The following is a 24,711-nucleotide window of genomic DNA, read 5'->3' on the forward strand; positions in this document are numbered from 1 at the left end:
CTCGAACAGGGTACTTTTTTATACTTGACCAATGGACTTTGTTATACTCGATGAGCGGCCTTCGTTATACTCGATCAGGTGACTTTGTTATACTCGATCAGGACACTTTGTCTTACTAGTTCAGGGCCCTTTGTTATACTCGACCAGGGGACGTTGTTATAATCGATCAGGAGAATCTGTTATACTTGATCAGGCGACTTTGTTATACTCGATCAGGGTAGTTTTGTTATACTCGATCAGGGAACTTTGTTATACTCGACCAGGGGCCTTTGTTATACTCGATCAGGGGACTTTGTTAAACTCGATTAGGGGACTTTGTTATACTCGATAAGGCGACTTTGTTATACTCGAAAAGGTGACTTTGTTATACTCGACCAGGGGACATTGTTATACTCGATTAGGCGGCTTTGTTATACTCGATGAGGGGACTTTGTTATACTCGATGAGGAGCTTTTGTTATACTCGATGAGGGGCCTTTGTTATAATAGATCAGGGGACTTTGTCATACTCGATCAGGGGACTTTGTTATACTCGAGCAGGAGACTTTTTTATACTTGATCAGGGGACTTTGTCATACTCGACCAGAGTCCTTTGTTATACTCGATTGGGGGACTTTGTTATACTCGATCAGAGGACTTTCCTATATTTGACCAATGGTCTTTTTATACTTGATGAGGGGCCTTTGTTATACTCGATTAGGGGACTTTGTTATATTCGACCAGGGGACTTTGTTATACTCGATGAGGGTACTTTGTTAAATCGAGCAGAGGACTTTGTTATACTCGATAAGGGGCCTTTGTTATACTCGATGAGGGGACTTTGTTAAACTCGACAAGGGGACTTTGTTATATTCGATGAGGCAGCTTTGTCATACTCGATCAGGGGACTTTGTTTTACTAGATGATTGGCCTTTGTTATACTCGATCAGGGGCCTTTGTTATACTCGAGCAGGAGACTTTTTTATACTTGATCAGGGGACTTTGTCATTCTCGACCAGAGTCCTTTGTTATACTCGATTGGGGGACTTTGTTATACTCGATCAGAGGACTTTCCTATATTTGACCAATGGTCTTTTTATACTTGATGAGGGGCCTTTGTTATACTCGATTAGGGGACTTTGTTATATTCGACCAGGGGACTTTGTTATACTCGATCAGGGTACTTTGTTAAATCGAGCAGAGGACTTTGTTGTACTCGATAAGGGGCCTTTGTTATACTCGATGAGGGGACTTTGTTATACTCGACAAGGGGACTTTGTTATATTCGATGAGGCAGCTTTGTCATACTCGATCAGAGGACTTTGTTTTACTCGATGATTGGCCTTTGTTATACTCGATCAGGGGCCTTTGTTATACTCGATCAGGGGCCTTTGTTATACTAGATGAGGGGACTTTGTTATACTCGATCAGGGGATTTTGTTATTTTCGAGCAGGAGGCTTTGTTATACTCGATCAGATGACTTTGATATACTCGACCAGGGGACTTTGTTATACTCGACCAGAGGATATTCTTTTACTCGAACAGGGGCCTATTTTATACTTGACCAATGGACTTTGTTATACTCGATGAGCGGCCTTTCTTATACTCGATCAGGGGGCTTTGTTATACTCGATCAGGGGATATGTTATACGCGATCAGGGGACTTTCTTATGCTCAACCAGAGGACTTTGTTATACTCGGTCAGGGGACTTTGTTATACTCGATTAGGGTACTTTGTTATACCCAATCAGGGGACTTTGATATACTCGACCAGGGGACTTTTTATACTTGACCAATGGACTTTGTTATACTCATTGAGGGGCCTTTGTTATACTCGATCAGAGGACTTTGTTATACTTGTTCAGGGGACTTTGTTATACGCGATGAGGAGACTTTTTTATACTCGACCAGAGGACTTTGTTATACTCGATCAGGGGATATGTTATCCTCGATCAGGGGACTTTTTTATGCTCGATCAGGGGACTTTGTTATTCTCGATGAGGGGGCTTTGTTATAATCGACCAGGGGACTTTGCTATACTCGACTAGGGGACTTTGTCATACTCAATCAGGGGACTTTGTTATACTCGACCAGGAGACTTTTTTATACTTGATCAGGTGAGTTTGTCATACTCGACCAGAGGCCTTTGTTATACTCGATCGGGGGACTTTGTTATAGTCGATCAGTGGACTTTCCTATATTTGACCAATGGACTTTGCTATAATCGATGAGGGGCCTTTGTTATACTCGATTATTGGACTTTGTTATACTCGACGAGAGGACTTTGTTATATTCGATGAGGCGGCTTTGTTATACTCGATCAGGGGACTTTCTTTTACTCGATGAGGGGCTTTTGTTATACTCGATCAGGGGCCTTTGCTATACTAGATGAGGGGACTTTGTTATACTCGTCCAAGGGGCTTTGTTATACTCGATCAGGTGACTTTGCTATACTCGACCAGGGGACTTTGTTATTCTCGATCAGAGGACATTCTTATACTCGAACAGGGGACTTTTTTATACTTGACCAATAGACTTTGTTATACTCGATGAGCGGCCTTTGTTATACTCGATCAGGGGATTTTGTTATTTTCGAGCAGGGGTCTTTGTTATACTCGATCAGTGGACTTTGTTATGCTCGTCCAGGAGGCTTTGTTATAATCGATCAGGTGACTTTGCTATTCTCGACCAGGGGACTTTGTTATACTCGATCAGAGGACATTCTTATACTCGAACAGGGGACTTTTTTATGCTTGACCAATGGACTTTGTTATACTCGATGAGGGGACTTTGGTATACTCAATCAGGGGACTTTGTTATACCCGACCATGGGACTTTGTTTTACGCGATCAGGGGACTTTTTTATACTCGACCAGAGGACTTTGTTATGCTCAACCAGACGTCTTTGTTATACTCGATCAGGGGACTTTGTTATACTCGTTCAGTGGACTTTGTTATACCCTATGAGGGGCCTTTGTTACACTCGATCTCGGTACTTTGTTATACTCGACCAGGGGACTTTGATATACGCGATCAGGGGACTTTTTTATACTCGACCAGAGGACTTTGTTATACTCGATCAGGGGATATGTTATACTCGATCACAGCTCTTTGTTAAGCTCAACCAGGGGACTTTGTTATACTCGATCAGGGGACTTTGTTATTCGCGATCAGGGGACTTTGTTATACCCTATTAGGGGACTTTGTTATATTCGACCAGGGGACTTTCTATATTTGACCAATGGACTTTGTTATACTCAATGAGGGGCCTTTGTTATAACTCGATCATGGGACTTTTTTATACTCGACCAGAGGACTTAGTTATACTCGATCTGGGGATATGTTATACTCGATCAGGGGACTTTGTTATACTCAAACAGGGGACTTTGTTATACTCGATCAGGTGACTTTATTATACTCGATCAGGGGACTTTGTTATACTCGATTAGGGGCCTTTGTTATACGCGATGAGGGGGCTTTGTCATACTCGACCAGGGGACTTTGCTATACTCGACCAGGGGACTTTGCTGTACTCGATGATGGGCCTTTGTTGTACTCGACCAGGGACTTTGTTATACTCGATTAGGGGATATGTATACCCGATCAGGGGACTTTGTTATACTCGGTTCGGGGGACTTTGTTATACTCGATCAGGGGACTTTGTTATACTCAACCAGGGGACTTTGTTATACTCGATCATGGGACTTTGTTATACTCGACAGGGGACTTTGTTATACTCGATTAGGGGCCTTTGTTATACTCGATGAGGGGGCTTTGTCATACTCGACCAGGGGACTTTGCTATACTCGACCAGGCGACTTTGTTATACTCAATAAGGGGACTTTGTTGTACTCGACCAGGGACTTTGTTATACTCGAACAGGGGATATGTTGTACTCGATTAGGGGACTTTGTTATACTCGGTTCAGGGGTCTTTGTTATACTCGATTAGGGAACTTTGTTATAAACGATTAGGGAACTTTGTTATACTTGTCCAGGGGGCTTTGTTATACTCGATCAGGGGACTTTGTTATACTCAATCAGGAGAATTTGTCCTACTGGATCAGGGCCCTTTACTATACTCGACCGGGGGATTTTGTTATAATCGATCAGGGGACTTTGTTATGCTCGATCTGGGGACTTTGTTATACTAGGCCAGGGGACTTTGTTATACTCGATCAGGGGACTTTGTTATACTGGACCGAGGGCCTTTGTTATACTCGATCAGGGAAATTTGTTATAAACGATCAGGGAACTTTGTTATTCTTGTCCAGGGGACTTTGTTATACCCGATCAGGGGACTTTGTCATACTCGACCAGAGGCCTTTGTTATACTCGATCGGGGAAATTTCTTATACTCGATCAGTAGACTTTCCTATATTTGACCAATGGACTTTGCTAGACTTGATGAGGAGCCTTTGTTATACTCGATAAGGGGACTTTGTTATACTCGATCAGGGGACTTTTTTATACTCGACCAGAGGACTTTGTTATACTCGATCAGGGGACTTTGTTATTCTCGATCAGGGGACTTTTTTATACTTGACCAATGGACTTTGTTATACTCAATGAGGGGACTTTGTTATACTCGATAAGGGGACTTTGTTATACTCGACAAGGGGAATTTGTTATAATCGATCAGAGGACTTTGTTTTACTCGATTAAGGGACTTTGTTATACTCGACCAGGGGCCTTTGTTATACTCGATCAGGGGACTTTCTTGTACTCGATAAGGGGACTTTGTTATACACGATCAGGGAACTTTGTTATACTTGTCCAGGGGGCTTTGTTATACTCGATCAGGGGACTTTGTTATATTCGATCAGGAGAGTTTGTCTTACTGGATCAGGAGACTTTGTTGTACTCGACCAGGGGCTTTTGTTATACTCGATTATGGAACTTTCTTATACTCGATAAGGGAACTTTGTTATACCCGACCAGAGGACTTTGTTATACTCGAAGAGGGGATATGTTATACGCGATCAGGGGACTTTTTTATACTCGACCAGAGGACTTTGTTATACTCGATGAGGGATATGTTGTACTCGGTTCAGGGGATTTTGTTATACTCGTCCAGGGGGTTTGTTATACTCGACCAGGGGACTTTTCATTCTTGACCAATGGCCTTTGTTATACTCGACCAGGGGACTTTGTTATACTCGATTAGGGGCCTTTTTTGGACTCGATTAGTGGCCTTTGTTATACTCGATGAGGGGACTTTGTTATACTCGATCAGGGGACTTCGCTGTATTCGACCAGGGTGCTATGTTATCCTCGATCAGGGGACTTTGTTATACTTGATCAGGAGTCTTTGTTATACTTGATCAGGGGAATTTGCTTTATTCGACCAGGGGACTTTGTTATAATCGATCAAGGGACTTTGTTATACTCGACCAGGGGCCTTTGTCATACTCGATTAGGGGACTTTGTTATTCCTGATAAGGAGACTGGCCTTTGTTATACTCGATGAGGGGCCTTTGTTATACTAGATCAGGGGACTTTGTTATACTCGAGCAGGGGGCTTTGTTATACTCGATGAGGGGCCTTTGTTATACTCGATCAGGGGACTTTGTTATACTCGACCAGGGGACTGTTTTATACTTGACCAATGGACTTTGTTATACTCAATGAGGGGCCTTTGTTACACTCGATCAAGGGACTTTGTTATACTCGACCAGGGGACTTTGTTATATGGGATCAGGGGACTATTTTATACTCGACCAGAGGACTTTATGATACTCGATCAGGGGACTTTGTTATACTCGACCAGGGGACTTTTTTATTCTTGACCAATGGACTTTGTCATACTCAATGAGGGGCCTTTGTTATACTCGATCAAGGGACTTGAATATACTCGACCAGGGGACTTTGTCATACTCGATCAGGGGGCTTTGTTATACTCGAGCAGGAGACTTTTTTATACTTGATCAGGGGACTTTGTCATACTCGACCAGAGTCCTTTGTTATACTCGATTTCGGGACTTTGTTATACTCGATCAGTGGACTTTCCTATATTTGACCAATGGTCTTTTTATACTTGATGAGGGGCCTTTGTTATACTCGATTAGGGGACTTTGTTATATTCGACCAGGGGACTTTGTTATACTCGATCAGGGTACTTTGTTAAATCGAGCAGAGGACTTTGTTATACTCGATGAGGGGCCTTTGTTATACTCGATGAGGGGACTTAGTTATACTCGACAAGGGGACTTTGTTATATTCGATGAGGCAACTTTGTTATACTCGATCAGGGGACTTTGTTTTACTCGATGCTTAGCCTTTGTTATACTCGATCAGGGGCCTTTGTTATACTAGATGAGGGGACTTTGTTATACTCGCTTAGGGGCCTTTTTTGGACTTGATCAGGGTGCCTTTGTTATACTCGATCAGGGGATTTTGTTATACTCGATCAGGGGATTTTGTTATTTTCGAGCAGGAGGCTTTGTTATACTCGATCAGATGACTTTGCTATACTCGACCAGTGGATTTTGTTATACTCGATCAGAGGATATTCTTTTACTCGAACAGGGGCCTTTTTTATACTTGACCAATGGACTTTGTTATACTCGATTAGCGGCCTTTGTTATACTCGATCAGGGGACTTTGTTATACTCGATCAGGGGATATGTTATACTCGATCAGGGGACTTTCTTATGCTCAACCAGGGGACTTTGTTATACTCGGTCAGGGGACTTTGTTATACTCGATTAGGGGACTTTGTTATACCCTATCAGGGGACTTTGATATACTCGACCAGGGGACTTTTTATACTTGACCAATGGACTTTGTTATACTCATTGAGGGGCCTTTGTTATACTCGATCAGGGGACTTTGTTATACTCGTCCAGGGGACTTTGTTATACGCGATGAGGAGACTTTTTTATACTCGACCAGAGGACTTTGTTATACTTGATCAGGGGATATGTTATCCTCGATGAGGGGACTGTTTTATGCTCGATCAGGGGACTTTGTTATACTCGAGGAGGGGGCTTTGTTATAATCGACCAGGGGACTTTGCTATACTCGACCAGGGGACTTTGTCATACTCGATCAGGGGACTTTGTTATACTCGACCAGGAGACTTTTTTATACTTGATCAGGTGAGTTTGTCATAATCGACCAGAGGCCTTTGTTATACTCGATCGGGGGACTTTGTTATAGTCGATCAGTGGACTTTCCTATATTTGACCAATGGACTTTGCAATACTCGATGAGGGGCCTTTGTTATACTCGATTAGGGGATTTTGTTAAACTCGACCAGGGGACTTTGTTATACTCGATCAGGGAACTTTGTAAAATCGACCAGAGGACTTTGTTATACTCGATGAGGGGCCTTTGTTATACTCGATCAGGGGACTTTGTTATACTCGACGAGAGGACATTGGTATATTCGATGAGGCGGCTTTGTTATACTCGATCAGGGGACTTTGTTATACTCGGTTCAGGGGACTTTGTTATACTAGTCTAAGGGGCTTTGTTATACTCGATCAGGTGACTTTGATATACTCGACCAGGGGACTTTGTTACTCTCGATCGGAGGACATTCTTATACTCGAACAGGGGACTTTTTTATACTTGACCAATGGACTTTGTTATACTCGATTAACGGCCTTTGTTTTTCTCGATCAGGAGATTTTGTTATTTTCGAGCAGAGGGCTTTGTTATACTCGATCAGTGGACTTTGTTATGCTCGTCCAGGAGGCTTTGTTATACTCGATCAGGTGACTTTGCTATACTCGACCAGGGGACTTTGTTATACTCGATCAGAGGACATTCTTATACTCGAACAGGGGACTTTTTTATACTTGACCAATGGACTTTGTTATACTCGATGAGCGGCCTTTGTTATATTCGATCAGGGGACTTTCTAATACTCGACTAGGGGACTTTGTTAAACGCGATCATTGGACTTTTTTATACTCGACCAGAGGACTTTGTTATACATGTCCAGGGGGCTGTGTTATATTCGATCAGGTGACTTTGTTATACTCGATCAGGACACTTTGTCTTACTAGTTCAGGGCCCTTTGTTATACTCGACCAGGGGACGTTGTTATAATCGATCAGGAGAATCTGTTATACTCGATCAGGGGACTTTGTTATACTCGATCAGGGTAGTTTTGTTATACTCGATCAGGGAACTTTGTTATACTCGACCAGGGGCCTTTGTTATACTCGATCAGGGGACTTTGTTAAACTAGATTAGGGGACTTTGTTATACTCGATAATGCGACTTTGTTATACTCGAAAAGGTGACTTTGTTATACTCGACCAGGGGACATTGTTATACTCGATTAGGCGGCTTTGTTATACTCGATGAGGGGACTTTGTTATACTCGATGAGGAGCCTTTGTTATACTCGATGAGGGGCCTTTGTTATACTAGATCAGGGGACTTTGTCATACTCGATCAGGGGACTTTGTTATACTCAAGCAGGAGACTTGTTTATACTTGATCAGGGGACTTTGTCATACTCGACCAGAGTCCTTTGTTATACTCGATTGGGGGACATTGTTATACTCGATCAGAGGACTTTCCTATATTTAACCAATGGTCTTTTTATACTTGATGAGGGGCCTTTGTTATACTCGATTAGGGGACTTTGTTATAGTCGACCAGGGGACTTTGTTATACTCGATCAGGGTACTTTGTTAAATCGAGCAGACGACTTTGTTATACTCGATAAGGGGCCTTTGTTATACTCGATGAGGGGACTTTGTTATACTCGACAAGGGGACTTTGTTATATTCGATGAGGCAACTTGTCATACTCGATCAGGGGACTTTGTTTTACTCGATGATTGGCCTTTGTTATACTCGATCAGGGGCCTTTGTTATACTCGAGCAGGAGACTTTTTTATACTTGATCAGGGGACTTTGTCATACTCGACCAGAGTCCTTTGTTATACTCGATTGGGGGACTTTGTTATACTCGATCAGAGGACTTTCCTATATTTGACCAATGGTCTTTTTATACTTGATGAGGGGCCTTTGTTATACTCGATTAGGGGACTTTGTTGTATTCGACCAGGGGACTTTGTTATACTCGATCAGGGTACTTTGTTAAATCGAGCAGAGGACTTTGTTATACTCGATAGGGGGCCTTTGTTATACTCGATGAAGGGACTTTGTTATACTCGACAAGGGGACTTTGTTATATTCGATGAGGCAGCTTTGTCATACTCGATCAGGGGACTTTTTTACTCGATGATTGGCCTTTGTTATACTCGATCAGGGGCCTTTGTTATACTCGATCAGGGGCCTTTGTTATACTAGATGAGGGGACTTTGTTATACTCGATCAGGGGATTTTGTTATTTTCGAGCAGGAGGCTTTGTTATACTCGATCAGATGACTTTGATATACTCGACCAGGGGACTTTGTTATACTCGACCAGAGGATATTCTTTTACTCGAACAGGGGCCTTTTTATACTTGACCAATGGACTTTGTTATACTCGATGAGCGGCCTTTGATATACTCGACCAGGGGACTTTGTTAATCTCGATCAGAGGACATTCTTATACTCGAACAGGGGACTTTTTTATACTTGACCAATGGACTTTGTTATATTCGATTAACGGCCTTTGTTATTCTCGACCAGGGGACTTTGTTATACTCGATCAGAGGACATTCTTATACTCGAACAGGGTACTTTTTTATACTTGACCAATGGACTTTGTTATACTCGATGAGCGGCCTTCGTTATACTCGATCAGGTGACTTTGTTATACTCGATCAGGACACTTTGTCTTACTAGTTCAGGGCCCTTTGTTATACTCGACCAGGGGACGTTGTTATAATCGATCAGGAGAATCTGTTATACTTGATCAGGCGACTTTGTTATACTCGATCAGGGTAGTTTTGTTATACTCGATCAGGGAACTTTGTTATACTCGACCAGGGGCCTTTGTTATACTCGATCAGGGGACTTTGTTAAACTCGATTAGGGGACTTTGTTATACTCGATAAGGCGACTTTGTTATACTCGACCAGGGGACATTGTTATACTCGATTAGGCGGCTTTGTTATACTCGATGAGGGGACTTTGTTATACTCGATGAGGAGCCTTTGTTATACTCGATGAGGGGCCTTTGTTATACTAGATCAGGGGACTTTGTCATACTCGATCAGGGGACTTTGTTATACTCGAGCAGGAGACTTTTTTATACTTGATCAGGGGACTTTGTCATACTCGACCAGAGTCCTTTGTTATACTCGATTGGGGGACTTTGTTATACTCGATCAGAGGACTTTCCTATATTTGTCCAATGGTCTTTTTATACTTGATGAGGGGCCTTTGTTATACTCGATTAGGGGACTTTGTTATATTCGACCAGGGGACTTTGTTATACTCGATGAGGGTACTTTGTTAAATCGAGCAGAGGACTTTGTTATACTCGATAAGGGGCCTTTGTTGTACTCGATGAGGGGACTTTGTTAAACTCGACAAGGGGACTTTGTTATATTCGATGAGGCAGCTTTGTCATACTCGATCAGTGGACTTTGTTTTACTCGATGATTGGCCTTTGTTATACTCGATCAGGGGCCTTTGTTATACTCGAGCAGGAGACTTTTTTATACTTGATCAGGGGACTTTGTCATTCTCGACCAGAGTCCTTTGTTATACTCGATTGGGGGACTTTGTTATACTCGATCAGAGGACTTTCCTATATTTGACCAATGGTCTTTTTATTCTTGATGAGGGGCCTTTGTTATACTCGATTAGGGGACTTTGTTATATTCGACCAGGGGACTTTGTTATACTCGATGAGGTTACTTTGTTAAATCGAGCAGAGGACTTTGTTATACTCGATAAGGGGCCTTTGTTATACTCGATGAGGAGACTTTGTTAAACTCGACAAGGGGACTTTGTTATATTCGATGAGGCAGCTTTGTCATACTCGATCAGGGGACTTTGTTTTACTCGATGATTGGCCTTTGTTATACTCGATCAGGGGCCTTTGTTATACTCGAGCAGGAGACTTTTTTATACTTGATCAGGGGACTTTGTCATTCTCGACCAGAGTCCTTTGTTATACTCGATTGGGGGACTTTGTTATACTCGATCAGAGGACTTTCCTATATTTGACCAATGGTCTTTTTATACTTGATGAGGGGCCTTTGTTATACTCGATTACGGGACTTTGTTATATTCGACCAGGGGACTTTGTTATACTCGATCAGGGTACTTTGTTAAATCGAGCAGAGGACTTTGTTATACTCGATAAGGGGCCTTTGTTATACTCGATGAGGGGACTTTGTTATACTCGACAAGGGGACTTTGTTATATTCGATGAGGCAGCTTTGTCATACTCGATCAGGGGACTTTGTTTTACTCGATGATTGGCCTTTGTTATACTCGATCAGGGGCCTTTGTTATACTCGATCAGGGGCCTTTGTTATACTAGATGAGGGGACTTTGTTATACTCGATCAGGGGATTTTGTTATTTTCGAGCAGGAGGCTTTGTTATACTCGATTAGATGACTTTGATATACTCGACCAGGGGACTTTGTTATACTCGACCAGAGGATATTCGTTTACTCGAACAGGGGCCTATTTTATACTTGACCAATGGACTTTGTTATACTCGATGAGCGGCCTTTCTTATACTCGATCAGGGGGCTTTGTTATACTCGATCAGGGGATATGTTATACTCGATCAGGGGACTTTCTTATGCTCAACCAGGGGACTTTGTTATACTCGGTCAGGGGACTTTGTTATACTCGATTAGGGTACTTTGTTATACCCAATCAGGGGACTTTGATATACTCGACCAGGGGACTTTTTATACTTGACCAATGGACTTTGTTATACTCATTGAGGGGCCTTTGTTATACTCGATCAGAGGACTTTGTTATACTCGTTCAGGGGACTTTGTTATACGCGATGAGGAGACTTTTTTATACTCGACCAGAGGACTTTGTTATACTCGATCAGGGGATATGTTATCCTCGGTCAGGGGACTTTTTTATGCTCGATCAGGGGACTTTGTTATTCTCGATGAGGGGGCTTTGTTATAATCGACCAGGGGACTTTGCTATACTCGACTAGGGGACTTTGTCATACTCAATCAGGGGACTTTGTTATACTCGACCAGGAGACTTTTTTATACTTGATCAGGTGAGTTTGTCATACTCGACCAGAGGCCTTTGTTATACTCGATCGGGGGACTTTGTTATAGTCGATCAGTGGACTTTCCTATATTTGACCAATGGACTTTGCTATAATCGATGAGGGGCCTTTGTTATACTCGATTATTGGACTTTGTTATACTCGACGAGAGGACTTTGTTATATTCGATGAGGCGGCTTTGTTATACTCGATCAGGGGACTTTCTTTTACTCGATGAGGGGCTTTTGTTATACTCGATCAGGGGCCTTTGCTATACTAGATGAGGGGACTTTGTTATACTCGTCCAAGGGGCTTTGTTATACTCGATCAGGTGACTTTGCTATACTCGACCAGGGGACTTTGTTATTCTCGATCAGAGGACATTCTTATACTCGAACAGGGGACTTTTTTATACTTGACCAATAGACTTTGTTATACTCGATGAGCGGCCTTTGTTATACTCGATCAGGGGATTTTGTTATTTTCGAGCAGGGGTCTTTGTTATACTCGATCAGTGGACTTTGTTATGCTCGTCCAGGAGGCTTTGTTATAATCGATCAGGTGACTTTGCTATTCTCGACCAGGGGACTTTGTTATACTCGATCAGAGGACATTCTTATACTCGAACAGGGGACTTTTTTATGCTTGACCAATGGACTTTGTTATACTCGATGAGGGGACTTTGGTATACTCAATCAGGGGACTTTGTTATACCCGACCATGGGACTTTGTTTTACGCGATCAGGGGACTTTTTTATACTCGACCAGAGGACTTTGTTATGCTCAACCAGACGTCTTTGTTATACTCGATCAGGGGACTTTGTTATACTCGTTCAGTGGACTTTGTTATACCCTATGAGGGGCCTTTGTTACACTCGATCTCGGTACTTTGTTATACTCGACCAGGGGACTTTGATATACGCGATCAGGGGACTTTTTTATACTCGACCAGAGGACTTTGTTATACTCGATCAGGGGATATGTTATACTCGATCACAGCTCTTTGTTAAGCTCAACCAGGGGACTTTGTTATACTCGATCAGGGGACTTTGTTATTCGCGATCAGGGGACTTTGTTATACCCTATTAGGGGACTTTGTTATATTCGACCAGGGGACTTTCTATATTTGACCAATGGACTTTGTTATACTCAATGAGGGGCCTTTGTTATAACTCGATCATGGGACTTTTTTATACTCGACCAGAGGACTTAGTTATACTCGATCTGGGGATATGTTATACTCGATCAGGGGACTTTGTTATACTCAAACAGGGGACTTTGTTATACTCGATCAGGTGACTTTATTATACTCGATCAGGGGACTTTGTTATACTCGATTAGGGGCCTTTGTTATACGCGATGAGGGGGCTTTGTCATACTCGACCAGGGGACTTTGCTATACTCGACCAGGGGACTTTGCTGTACTCGATGATGGGCCTTTGTTGTACTCGACCAGGGACTTTGTTATACTCGATTAGGGGATATGTATACCCGATCAGGGGACTTTGTTATACTCGGTTCGGGGGACTTTGTTATACTCGATCAGGGGACTTTGTTATACTCAACCAGGGGACTTTGTTATACTCGATCATGGGACTTTGTTATACTCGACAGGGGACTTTGTTATACTCGATTAGGGGCCTTTGTTATACTCGATGAGGGGGCTTTGTCATACTCGACCAGGGGACTTTGCTATACTCGACCAGGCGACTTTGTTATACTCAATAAGGGGACTTTGTTGTACTCGACCAGGGACTTTGTTATACTCGAACAGGGGATATGTTGTACTCGATTAGGGGACTTTGTTATACTCGGTTCAGGGGTCTTTGTTATACTCGATTAGGGAACTTTGTTATAAACGATTAGGGAACTTTGTTATACTTGTCCAGGGGGCTTTGTTATACTCGATCAGGGGACTTTGTTATACTCAATCAGGAGAATTTGTCCTACTGGATCAGGGCCCTTTACTATACTCGACCGGGGGATTTTGTTATAATCGATCAGGGGACTTTGTTATGCTCGATCTGGGGACTTTGTTATACTAGGCAAGGGGACTTTGTTATACTCGATCAGGGGACTTTGTTATACTGGACCGAGGGCCTTTGTTATACTCGATCAGGGAAATTTGTTATAAACGATCAGGGAACTTTGTTATTCTTGTCCAGGGGACTTTGTTATACCCGATCAGGGGACTTTGTTATACTCGATCAGGAGACTTTGTTTTACTGGATCAGGGCCCTTCGCTATACTCGATCAGGGGACTTTGTTATACTCGATTAGGGGACTTTGTTATACTCGATTAGGGGCCTTTGTTATACTCGATGAGGGGGCTTTGTTATACTCGACCAGTGGACTTTGCTATACTCGACCAGGGGACTTTGTTATACTCGATCAGGGGACTTTGTTATACTCGACCAGGGGATTTTTTATACTTGATCAGGGGACTTTGTTATATTCGATCAGGGGACTTTGTTATACTCGATTAGGGGCCTTTGTTATACTCGATGAGGGGGCTTTGTTTTACTCGACCAGGGGATTTTTTATACTTAATCAAGTGACTTTGTTATATTCGATCAGGGAATTTGTTATACTCGCCAGGGGACTTTGCTATACTCGACCAGGGGACTTTGTTATACTCGATCAGGGGACTTTGTTATACTCGACCAGGGATTTTTTATACTTGATCAGGGGACCTTGTTATACTCTATCAGGGGACTTTGTTATACTCGAACAGAGGACTTTGTTATACTTGATCAGGGGATATGTTATACTCGATGAGGGGACTTTGTTATACTCGATCAGGGGAATTTGTTATACTCGACCAGAGGAATTTGTTATACTTGATCAGGTTGATATGTTATACTCGATGAGGGGACTTTGTTATACTCGACCAGGGGACTTTGATATATGCGATCAGGGGACTTTTTTATACTCGACCAAAGAAATTTGTTATACTCGATCAGGGGATATGTTATACTCGATCACTTCACTTTGTTATGCTCAACCAGGGTACATTGTTATACTCGATCAGGGGACTTTTTTATACGCAATCAGGGGACTTTGTTATACCCTATTAGGGGACTAAGTTATACTCGACCAGGGGACTTTTTATACTTGACCAATGGACTTTGTTATACTCAATGAGGGGCCTTTGTTATAATTCGATCAGGGGACTTTTTTATACTCGGCCAGAAGACTTAGTTATACTCGATCAGGGGATATGTTATACTTGATCAGGGGACTTTGTGATACTCAACTAGGGTACTTTGTTATATTCGATTAGAGGCATTTTTTGGACTCGATCAGGGGACTTTGTGATCCTCGAGCAGGTGGGCTTTGTTATACTCGATCAGGAGGCTTTGTTATACTCGATCAGGGGACTTTGTTATACTCGATCAGGGGGCTTTGTTATACTGGACCAAGGGACTTTGTTACTACTCGATCAGGGGACTTTGTTATACTCGATCAGGACACTTTGTCTTACTGGATCAGAGCCCTTTGCTATACTCGATCAGGGGACTTTGTTATACTCGATTAGGGGACTTTGTTATACTCGATTAGGGGCCTTTGTTATACTCGGTGAGGGGGCTTTGTTATACTCGACGAGGGGACTTTGCTATACTCGACCAGGGGACTTTGTTATACTCGATCAGGGGACTTTGTTATACTCGACCAGGGGATTTTTTTATACTTGATCAGGGGACTTTGTTATATTCGATCAGGGGACTTTGTTATACTCGACCTGGGGACTTTGATATACTCGTTCAGGGGACTTTGTTATAATCGACCAGAGGAATTTGTTATACTTGATCAGGTGATATGTTATACTCGATGAGGGGACTTTGTTATACTCGATCGGGGGACTTTGTTATACTCGACCAGGGGACTGTGTTATACGCGATCAGGGGACTTTTTTATACTCGACCAGAGGACTTTGTTATGCTCAACCAGACGACTTTGTTATACTCGATCAGGGGACTTTGTTACACTCGTTCAGTGGACTTTGTTATAACCTATGAGGGGCCTTTGTTACACTCGATCTGGGGACTTTGTTATACTCGACCAGGGGACTTTGATATACGCGATCAGGGGACTTTTTTATACTCGACCAGAGGACTTTGTTATACTCGATCAGGGGATATGTTATACTCGATCACGGCTCTTTGTTAAGCTCAACCAGGGGACTTTGTTATACTCGATCAGGGGACTTTGTTATTCGCGATCAGGGGACTTTTTTATACCCTATTAGGGGACTTTGTTATATTCGACCAGGGGACTTTCTATATTTGACCAATGGACTTTGTTATACTCAATGAGGGGCCTTTGTTATAACTCGATCATGGGACTTTTTTATACTCGACCAGAGGACTTAGTTATACTCGATCTGGGGATATGTTATACTCGATCAGGGGACTTTGTTATACTCAAACAGGGGACTTTGTTATACTCGATCAGGGGACTAAATTATACTCGATCAGGGGACTTTGTTATACTCGATTAGGGGCCTTTGTTATACTTGATGAGGGGGCTTTGTCATACTCGACCAGGGGACTTTGCTATACTCGACCAGGGGACTTTGTTATACTCGATGAGGGGACTTTGTTGTACTCGACCAGGGACTTTGTTATACTCGATTAGGGGATATGATATACTCGATCAGGGGACTTTGTTATACTCGGTTCGGGGGACTTTGTTATACTCGATCAGGGGACTTTGTTATAAACGATTAGGGAACTTTGTTATACTTGTCCAGGGGGCTTTGTTATACTCGATCAGGGGACTTTGTTATACTCGATCAGGAGAATTTGTCCAACTGGATCAGGGCCCTTTACTATACTCGACCGGGGGATTTTGTTATAATCGATCAGGGGACTTTGTTATGCTCGATCTGGGGACTTTGTTATACTAGGCCATGGGACTTTGTTATACTCGATCAGGGGACTTTGTTATACTGGACCGAGGGGCATTGTTATACTCGATCAGGGAAATTTGTTATATACGATCAGGGAACTTTGTTATACTTGTCCAGGGGACTTTGTTATTCCCGATCAGGGGACTTTGTTATACTCGATCAGGAGACTTTGTCTTACTGGATCAGGGCCCTTCGCTATACTCGATCAGGGGACTTTGTTATACTCGATTAGGGGACTTTGTTATACTCGATTAGGGGCCTTTGTTATACTCGATGAGGGGGCTTTGTTATACTCGACCAGGGACTTTGCTATACTCGACCAGGGGACTTTGTTATACTCGATCAGGGGACTTTATTATACTCGACCAGGGGATTTTTTATACTTGATCAGGGGACTTTGTTATATTCGATCAGGGGACTTTGTTATACTCGACCAGGGGACTCTGCTATAGTCGACCAGGGGACTTTGTAATACTCGATCAGCGGACTTTGTTATACTCGACCAGGGGATTTTTTATACTTGATCAGGGGACTTTGTTATACTCGATCAGGGGACTTTGTTATACTCGACCAGAGGACTTTGTTATACTTGATCAGGGGGTATGTTATACTCGATGAGGGGACTTTGTTATACTCGATCAGGGGACTTTGTTATACTCGACCAGAGGAATTTGTTATACTTTATCAGGTGATATGTTATACTCGATGAGGGGACTTTGTTATACTCGACCAGGGGACTTTGATATACGCGATCAGGGGACTTTTTTATACTCGACCAAAGGACTTTGTTATACTCGATCAGGGGATATGTTATACTCGATCAAGTCACTTTGTTATGCTCAACCAGGGGACATTGTTATACTCGGTTCAGCGGACTTTGTTATACTCGATCAGGGGACTTTGTTATACTCAGCCAGGGGACTTTGTTATACTCGATCAAGGGACTTTGTTATACTCGATCAGGGGACTTTGTTATACTCGATTAGGGGCCTTTGTTATACTCGATAAGGGGGCCTTGTCATACTCGACCAGGGGACTTTGCTATACTCGACCAGGGGACTTTGTCATACTCAATGAGGGGACTTTGTTGTACTCGACCAGGGACTTTGTTATACTCGATCAGGGGATATGTTATACTCGATCAGGGGACTTTGTTATACTCGGTTCAGGGGTCTTTGTTATACTCGATCAGTGATCTTTGTTATAATCGATCAGGGAACTTTGTTATACTTATCCAGGGGGCTTTGTTATACTCGATCAGGAGAATTTGTCTTACTGGATGAGGCCCCTTTACTATACTCGACCGGGGGATTTTGTTATAATCGATTAGGGGAGTTTGTTATGCTCGATCTGGGGACTTTGTTATACTAGGCCAGGGGACTTTGTTATACTCGATCCGGGGACTTTATTTTACTGCACCAAGGGACTTTGTTATACTCGATCAGGGAACTTTGTTATAAACGATCAGGGAACTTTGTTATACTTGTCCAGGGGACTTTGTTATACTCGATCAGGGGACTTTGTTATACTCGATCAGGAGACTTTGTCTTACTGGATCAGGGCCCTTTGCTATACTCGATCAGGGGACTTTGTTATACTCAATTAGGGGACTTTGTTATACTCGATTAGGGGCCTTTGTTATACTCGATGAGGGGGCTTTGTTATACTTGACCAGGAGACTTTGCTATACTCGACCAGGGGACTTTGTTATACTCGATCAGGGGACTTTGTTTTACTCGACCAGGGGATTTTTTATACTTAATCAAGTGACTTTGTTATATTCGATCAGGGACTTTGTTATACTCGCCAGGGGACTTTGCTATACTCGACCAGAGGACTTTGTTATAGTCGATCAGGGGACTTTGTTGTACTCGACCAGGGGATTTTTTATACTTGATCAGGGGACCTTGTTATACTCTATCAGGGGACTTTGTTATACTCGAACAGAGGACTTTGTTATACTTGATCAGGGGATATGTTATACTCGATGAGGGGACTTTGTTATACTCGATCAGGGGAATTTGTTATACTCGACCAGAGGAATTTGTTATACTTGATCAGGTTGATATGTTATACTCGATGAGGGGACTTTGTTATACTCGACCAGGGGACTTTGATATATGCGATCAGGGGACTTTTTTATACTCGACCAAAGGACTTTGTTATACTCGTTCAGGGAATATGTTATACTCGATCACTTCACTTTGTTATGCTCAACCAGGGTACATTGTTATACTCGATCAGGAGACTTTGTTATATGCAATTTGGGGACTTTGTTATACCCTATTAGGGGACTTTGTTATACTCGACCAGTGGACTTTTAATACTTGACCAATGGACTTTGTTATACTCAATGAGGGGCTTTTGTTATAACTCGATCAGGGGACTTTTTTATATTCGTCAGAGGACTTAGTTATACTCGATCAGGGGATATGTTATACTTGATCAGGGGACTTTGTTATACACAACTAGGGGACTTTGTTATATACGATTAGAGGCATTTTTTGGACTCGATCAGGGGACTTTGTGATCCTCGAGCAAGTGGGCTTTGTTATACTCGATCAGGGGGCTTTGTTATACTCGATGAGGGGACTTTGCTATACTCGACAAGGGGACTTTGTTATACTCAAGCAAGGGGCTTTGTTATACTCGATAAGGGGACTTTGTTATACTCGATCAGGAGGCTTTGTTGTACTCGATCAGGGGACTTTGCTATACTCGACCAGGGGACTTTGTTATACTCGAGCAGGGGGCTTTGTTATACTCGATTAGGGGACTTTGTTATACTCGATCAGGAGGCTTTGTTGTACTCGATCAGGGGACTTTGTAATACTCGATCCGGAGACTTTGTTATACTTGATTAGGGGACTTTGTTATACTCGATCAGGGGACTTTGTTATACTCGATCAGAGGACTTTGTTATACTCGCCAGGGGCCTTTGTTATACTCGATTAGAAAACTTTGTTATACTCGACCAGGAGACTGTGTTTTACTCGATTAGGGGACTTTCTTATACTTCACTAGGGACCTTGTTGTACTCGATCAGGGGATATGTTATACTCGATCAGGAGACTTTGTTATACTTGATTAGGGGACTTTGTTATACTCGACCAGGGGCCTTTGTTATACTCGATCAGGGGACTTTGTTATACTCGATTAGGTGACTTTGTTATACTCGATAAGGTTAATTTGTTATACTCGGTTCAGGGGACTTTGTTATACTCGTCCATGGGGCTTTGTTATACTCAATCTGGGGACTTTGTTATACTCGATCAGGAGCCTTTGTTTTACTCGATTAGGGCCCTTTGTTATACTCGACCAGGGGACGTTGTTACAATCGATCAGGAGAAATTGTTATACTCGATCAGGGGACTTTTTTATACTCGATCAGGGTACTTTTGTTATACTCGATTAGGGAACTTTGATATACTCGACCAGGGGACTTTGTTATACTCGATCAGGCGGCTTTGTTATACTCGATCTGGGAACTTTGTTATACTCGATGAGGGGCCTTTGTTATACTCGATCAGGAGGCTTTGTTGTACTCGATCAGGGGACTTTGCTATACTCGACCAGGGGACTTCGATATACTCGAGCAGGGGGCGTTGTTATACTCGATCAGGGGACTTTGTTATACTCGATCAGGGGACTTTGTCTTACTCGATCAGGGGACTTTGTAATACTCGATCAGGAGACTTTGTTATACTTGATCAGGCGGCTTTGTTATACTCGATCTGGGGACTTTGTTATACTCGATGAGGGGCCTTTGTTATACTCGATTAGAAAACTTTGTTATACTCGACCAGGAGACTGTGTTTTACTTGATTAGGGGACTTTGTTATACTCCACTAGGGACTTTGTTGTACTCGATCAGGGGATATGTTATACTAGATCAGGGGACTTTGTTATACTCGGTTAAGGGGACTTTGTTATACTCGTCCAAGGGGCTTTGTCATACACGATCAGGGGACTTTGTTATACTCGATCAGGGGACTTCGTCTTTCTCGATCAGGGCCCTTTGTTATACTCGACCAGGGGACGTTGTTATAATCGATCAGGAGAATTTGCTATACTCGATAAGGGGACTTTGTTATACTCGATAAGGGGAATTTGTTCTACTCGATAAGGGGACTTTGTTAGGCTCGAACAGGGGACTTTGTTATACTCGATCAGGGGACTTTGTCTTACTCGATCAGGGGACTTTGTAATACTCGATTAGGGGACTTTGTTATACTCGATCAGGCGGCTTTGTTATACTCGATCTGGGGACTTTGTTATACTCGATGAGGGGCCTTTGTTATACTCGATTAGAAAACTTTGTTATACTCGACCAGGAGACTGTGTTTTACTCGAATAGGGGACTTTGTTATACTCCACTAGGGACTTTGTTGTACTCGATCAGGGGATATGTTATACTAGATCAGGGGACTTTGTTATACTCGGTTAAGGGGACTTTGTTATACTCGTCCAAGGGGCTTTGTCATACACGATCAGGGGACTTTGTTATACTCGATCAGGGGACTTCGTCTTTCTCGATCAGGGCCCTTTGTTATACTCGACCAGGGGACGTTGTTATAATCGATCAGGAGAATTTGCTATACTCGATAAGGGGACTTTGTTATACTCGATAAGGGGAATTTGTTCTACTCGATAAGGGGACTTTGTTAGGCTCGAACAGGGGACTTTGTTATACTCGACCAGGGGACTTTTTTATACTCGATTAGGCGGCTTTGTTATACTCGATCTGGGACTTTGCTATACTCGATGAGGGGCCTTTGTTATACTCGATCAGGGGCCTTTGTTATACTCGATTAGGGGACTTTGTTATACTCGACTAGGGGACTTTGTTATACTCGATCAGGGTACTTTGTAAAATCGACCAGAGGACTTTGTTATACTCGATGAGGGGCCTTTGTTATACTCGATCAGGGGACTTTGTTATACTCGACGAGAGGACTTTGTTATATTCGATGAGGCGGCTTTGTTATACTCGTTCAGGGGACTTTCTTTTACTCGATGAGGGGCTTTTGTTATACTCAATCAGATGACATTTAACTATAAGTGGTATTTGATATAGATGAGGCGCCATATATGAGGACACTTTGTCTTACTAGTTCAGGGCCCTTTGATATATCAACCAGGGACGTTGTTATAATCGATCAGAGAATCTGTTATACTCGATCAGGGACTTTGTTATACTCGATCAGGTAGTTTTGTTATACCTGAAGGAACTTTGTTATCCTCGATGAGGGCCTTTGTTATACTCGATCAGGGACTTTGTACTATGATTAGGGGCCTTTGTTATACTCGATGAGGGGGCTTTGTTATAATCGACCAGACTTTATACTCGACCAGGGTCTTTGTTATACTCGATCAGGACTTTGTTATACTCGACCAGGATACTTTGTAAAATCGACCAGAGGACTTTGTTACCTGATGAGGGACTTTGTTATACCTCGAACAGAGACTTTGTTATAGTTGATCAGGGATATGTTATACTCGATGAGGGACTCTTTGTTATACTCGATCAGGAAATTTGTTATACCTTGACCAGAGGAATTTGTTATAATTGATCAGGTTGATATGTTATACCCGATGAGGGGACTTTGTTATACTCGACCAGGACTTTGATATATGCGATCAGGGACTTTATACTCAAACAAAGGACTTTGTTATACTCGATCAGGGAATATGTTATACTCGATCACTTCACTTTGTTATGCTCAACCTGGGTACATTGTTATACTCGATCAGGGACTTTGTTATATGCAATTGGGGGACTTTGTTATACCCTATTAGGGACTTTGTTATACTCGACCAGTGGACTTTTAATACTTGACCAATGGACTTTGTTATACTCAATGAGGGCCTTTGTTATAACTCGATCAGGGATATATACTTGATCAGGGACTTTGTTATACACAACTAGGGACTTGTTATATTCGATTAGAGGCATTTTTGGACTCGATCAGGGACTTTGTGATCCCTCGAGGGTGAGCTTTGTTATACTCGATGAGGGACATTGCTATACTCGACAAGGGACTTTGTTATACCCAAGCAAGGGCTTTGTTGTACTCGATAAGGGACTTTGTTACACTCATCAGGAGGCTTTGTTGCACTCGATCAGGGGACTTTGCTATACTCGACCAGGGACTTTGTTATACAGGGGCCTGTTATACTCGATTAGGGACTTTGTTATACTCGATCAGGAGGCTTTGTTGTACTCGATCAGGGGACTTTGCTATACTCGACCAGGGACTTTGATATACTCGAGCAGGGGCGTTGTTATACTCGATCAGGGGACTTTGTTATACTCGATCAGGACTTTGTCTTACTCGATCAGGGACGTTGTAATACTCGATCAGAGACTTTGTTATACTTGGTTAGGACTCTTTGTTATACTCGATCAGGGACTTTGTTATACCTCGATCAGAGGATTTTGTTATACTCGCCAGGGGCCTTGTTATACTCGATTAGAAAATTTTCCTATACTCGACCAGAGACTGTGTTTACTCGATTAGGGACTTGTTATACCCACTAGGACTTTGTTGTACCCGATCAGGGATATGTTATACTCGATCAGGAGACTTTGTTATACTTGATTAGGACTTTGTTATACTCGACCAGGGACTTTGTTATACTCGATCAGGACTTTGTTATACTCGATTGGGACTTTATACTCGATAAGGTTAATTTGTTATATCGGTTCAGGGACTTTGTTATACTCGTCCAGGGGGCTTTGTTATACTCAATCTGGGGACTTTGTTATACTCGATCAGGAGCCTTTGTTTTACTCGATTAGGACCCTTGTTATACTCGACCAGGGACGTTGTTACAATCGATCAGGAGAAATTGTTATACTCGATCAGGACTTTTTTATTCGATCAGGTACTTTTGTTATACCTCGATAAGGGAACTTTGATATACTCGACCAGGACTTTGTTATACTCGATAAGGAATTTGTTATTCGATAAGGGACCTTTGAGACTCGAACAGGGACTTTGTTATACTCGACCAGACTTTGTTATACCTCGATCAGGCGGCTGTTATACCGATCTGGGGACTTTGTTATACTCGATGAGGGCTTTGTTATACTTGATTAGAAAACTTTGTTCTTTGTACCAGGAGACTGTGTTTACCCGATTAGGGACTTGTTATACTCCACTAGGGACTTTGTTGTACTCGATCAGGGATATGTTATACTAGATCAGGACTTGTTATACTCGGTTAGGGGACTTTGTTATACCCGTCCCAGGGGCTTTGTCATAACGATCAGGGAATTTGATACTCGATCAGGGGACTCGTCTTTCTCGATCAGGCCCTTGTTATACTCTCGACCAGGGACGTTGTTATAATCGATCAGGAGAATTTTATACTCGATAAGGGACTTTGTTATACTCGATAAGGGAATTTGTTCTACCCGATAAGGGGACTTTGTTAGGTCAACAGGGACTTTGTTATACCCGACCAGGGGATTTTTATACTCGATTAGGCGGCTTTGTTATACTCGATCTGGGACTTTGCTACTCGATGAGGGCCTTTGTTATACCGATCAGCCTTTGTTATACTGAAGGGACTTTGTTATACTCGACCAGGACTTGTTATACTCGATCAGGGTACTTTGTAAAATCGACGAGGACTTTGTTATACTCGATGAGGGCCTTTGTTATACTCGATCAGGGGACTTTGTTATACTCGACGAGAGGAC

The sequence above is a fragment of the Homarus americanus genome, unplaced genomic scaffold (genome assembly GCF_018991925.1).
Source record: "Homarus americanus isolate GMGI-L3 unplaced genomic scaffold, GMGI_Hamer_2.0 scaffold15667, whole genome shotgun sequence".
NCBI classification, from domain to species: Eukaryota; Metazoa; Arthropoda; class Malacostraca; order Decapoda; family Nephropidae; genus Homarus; species Homarus americanus.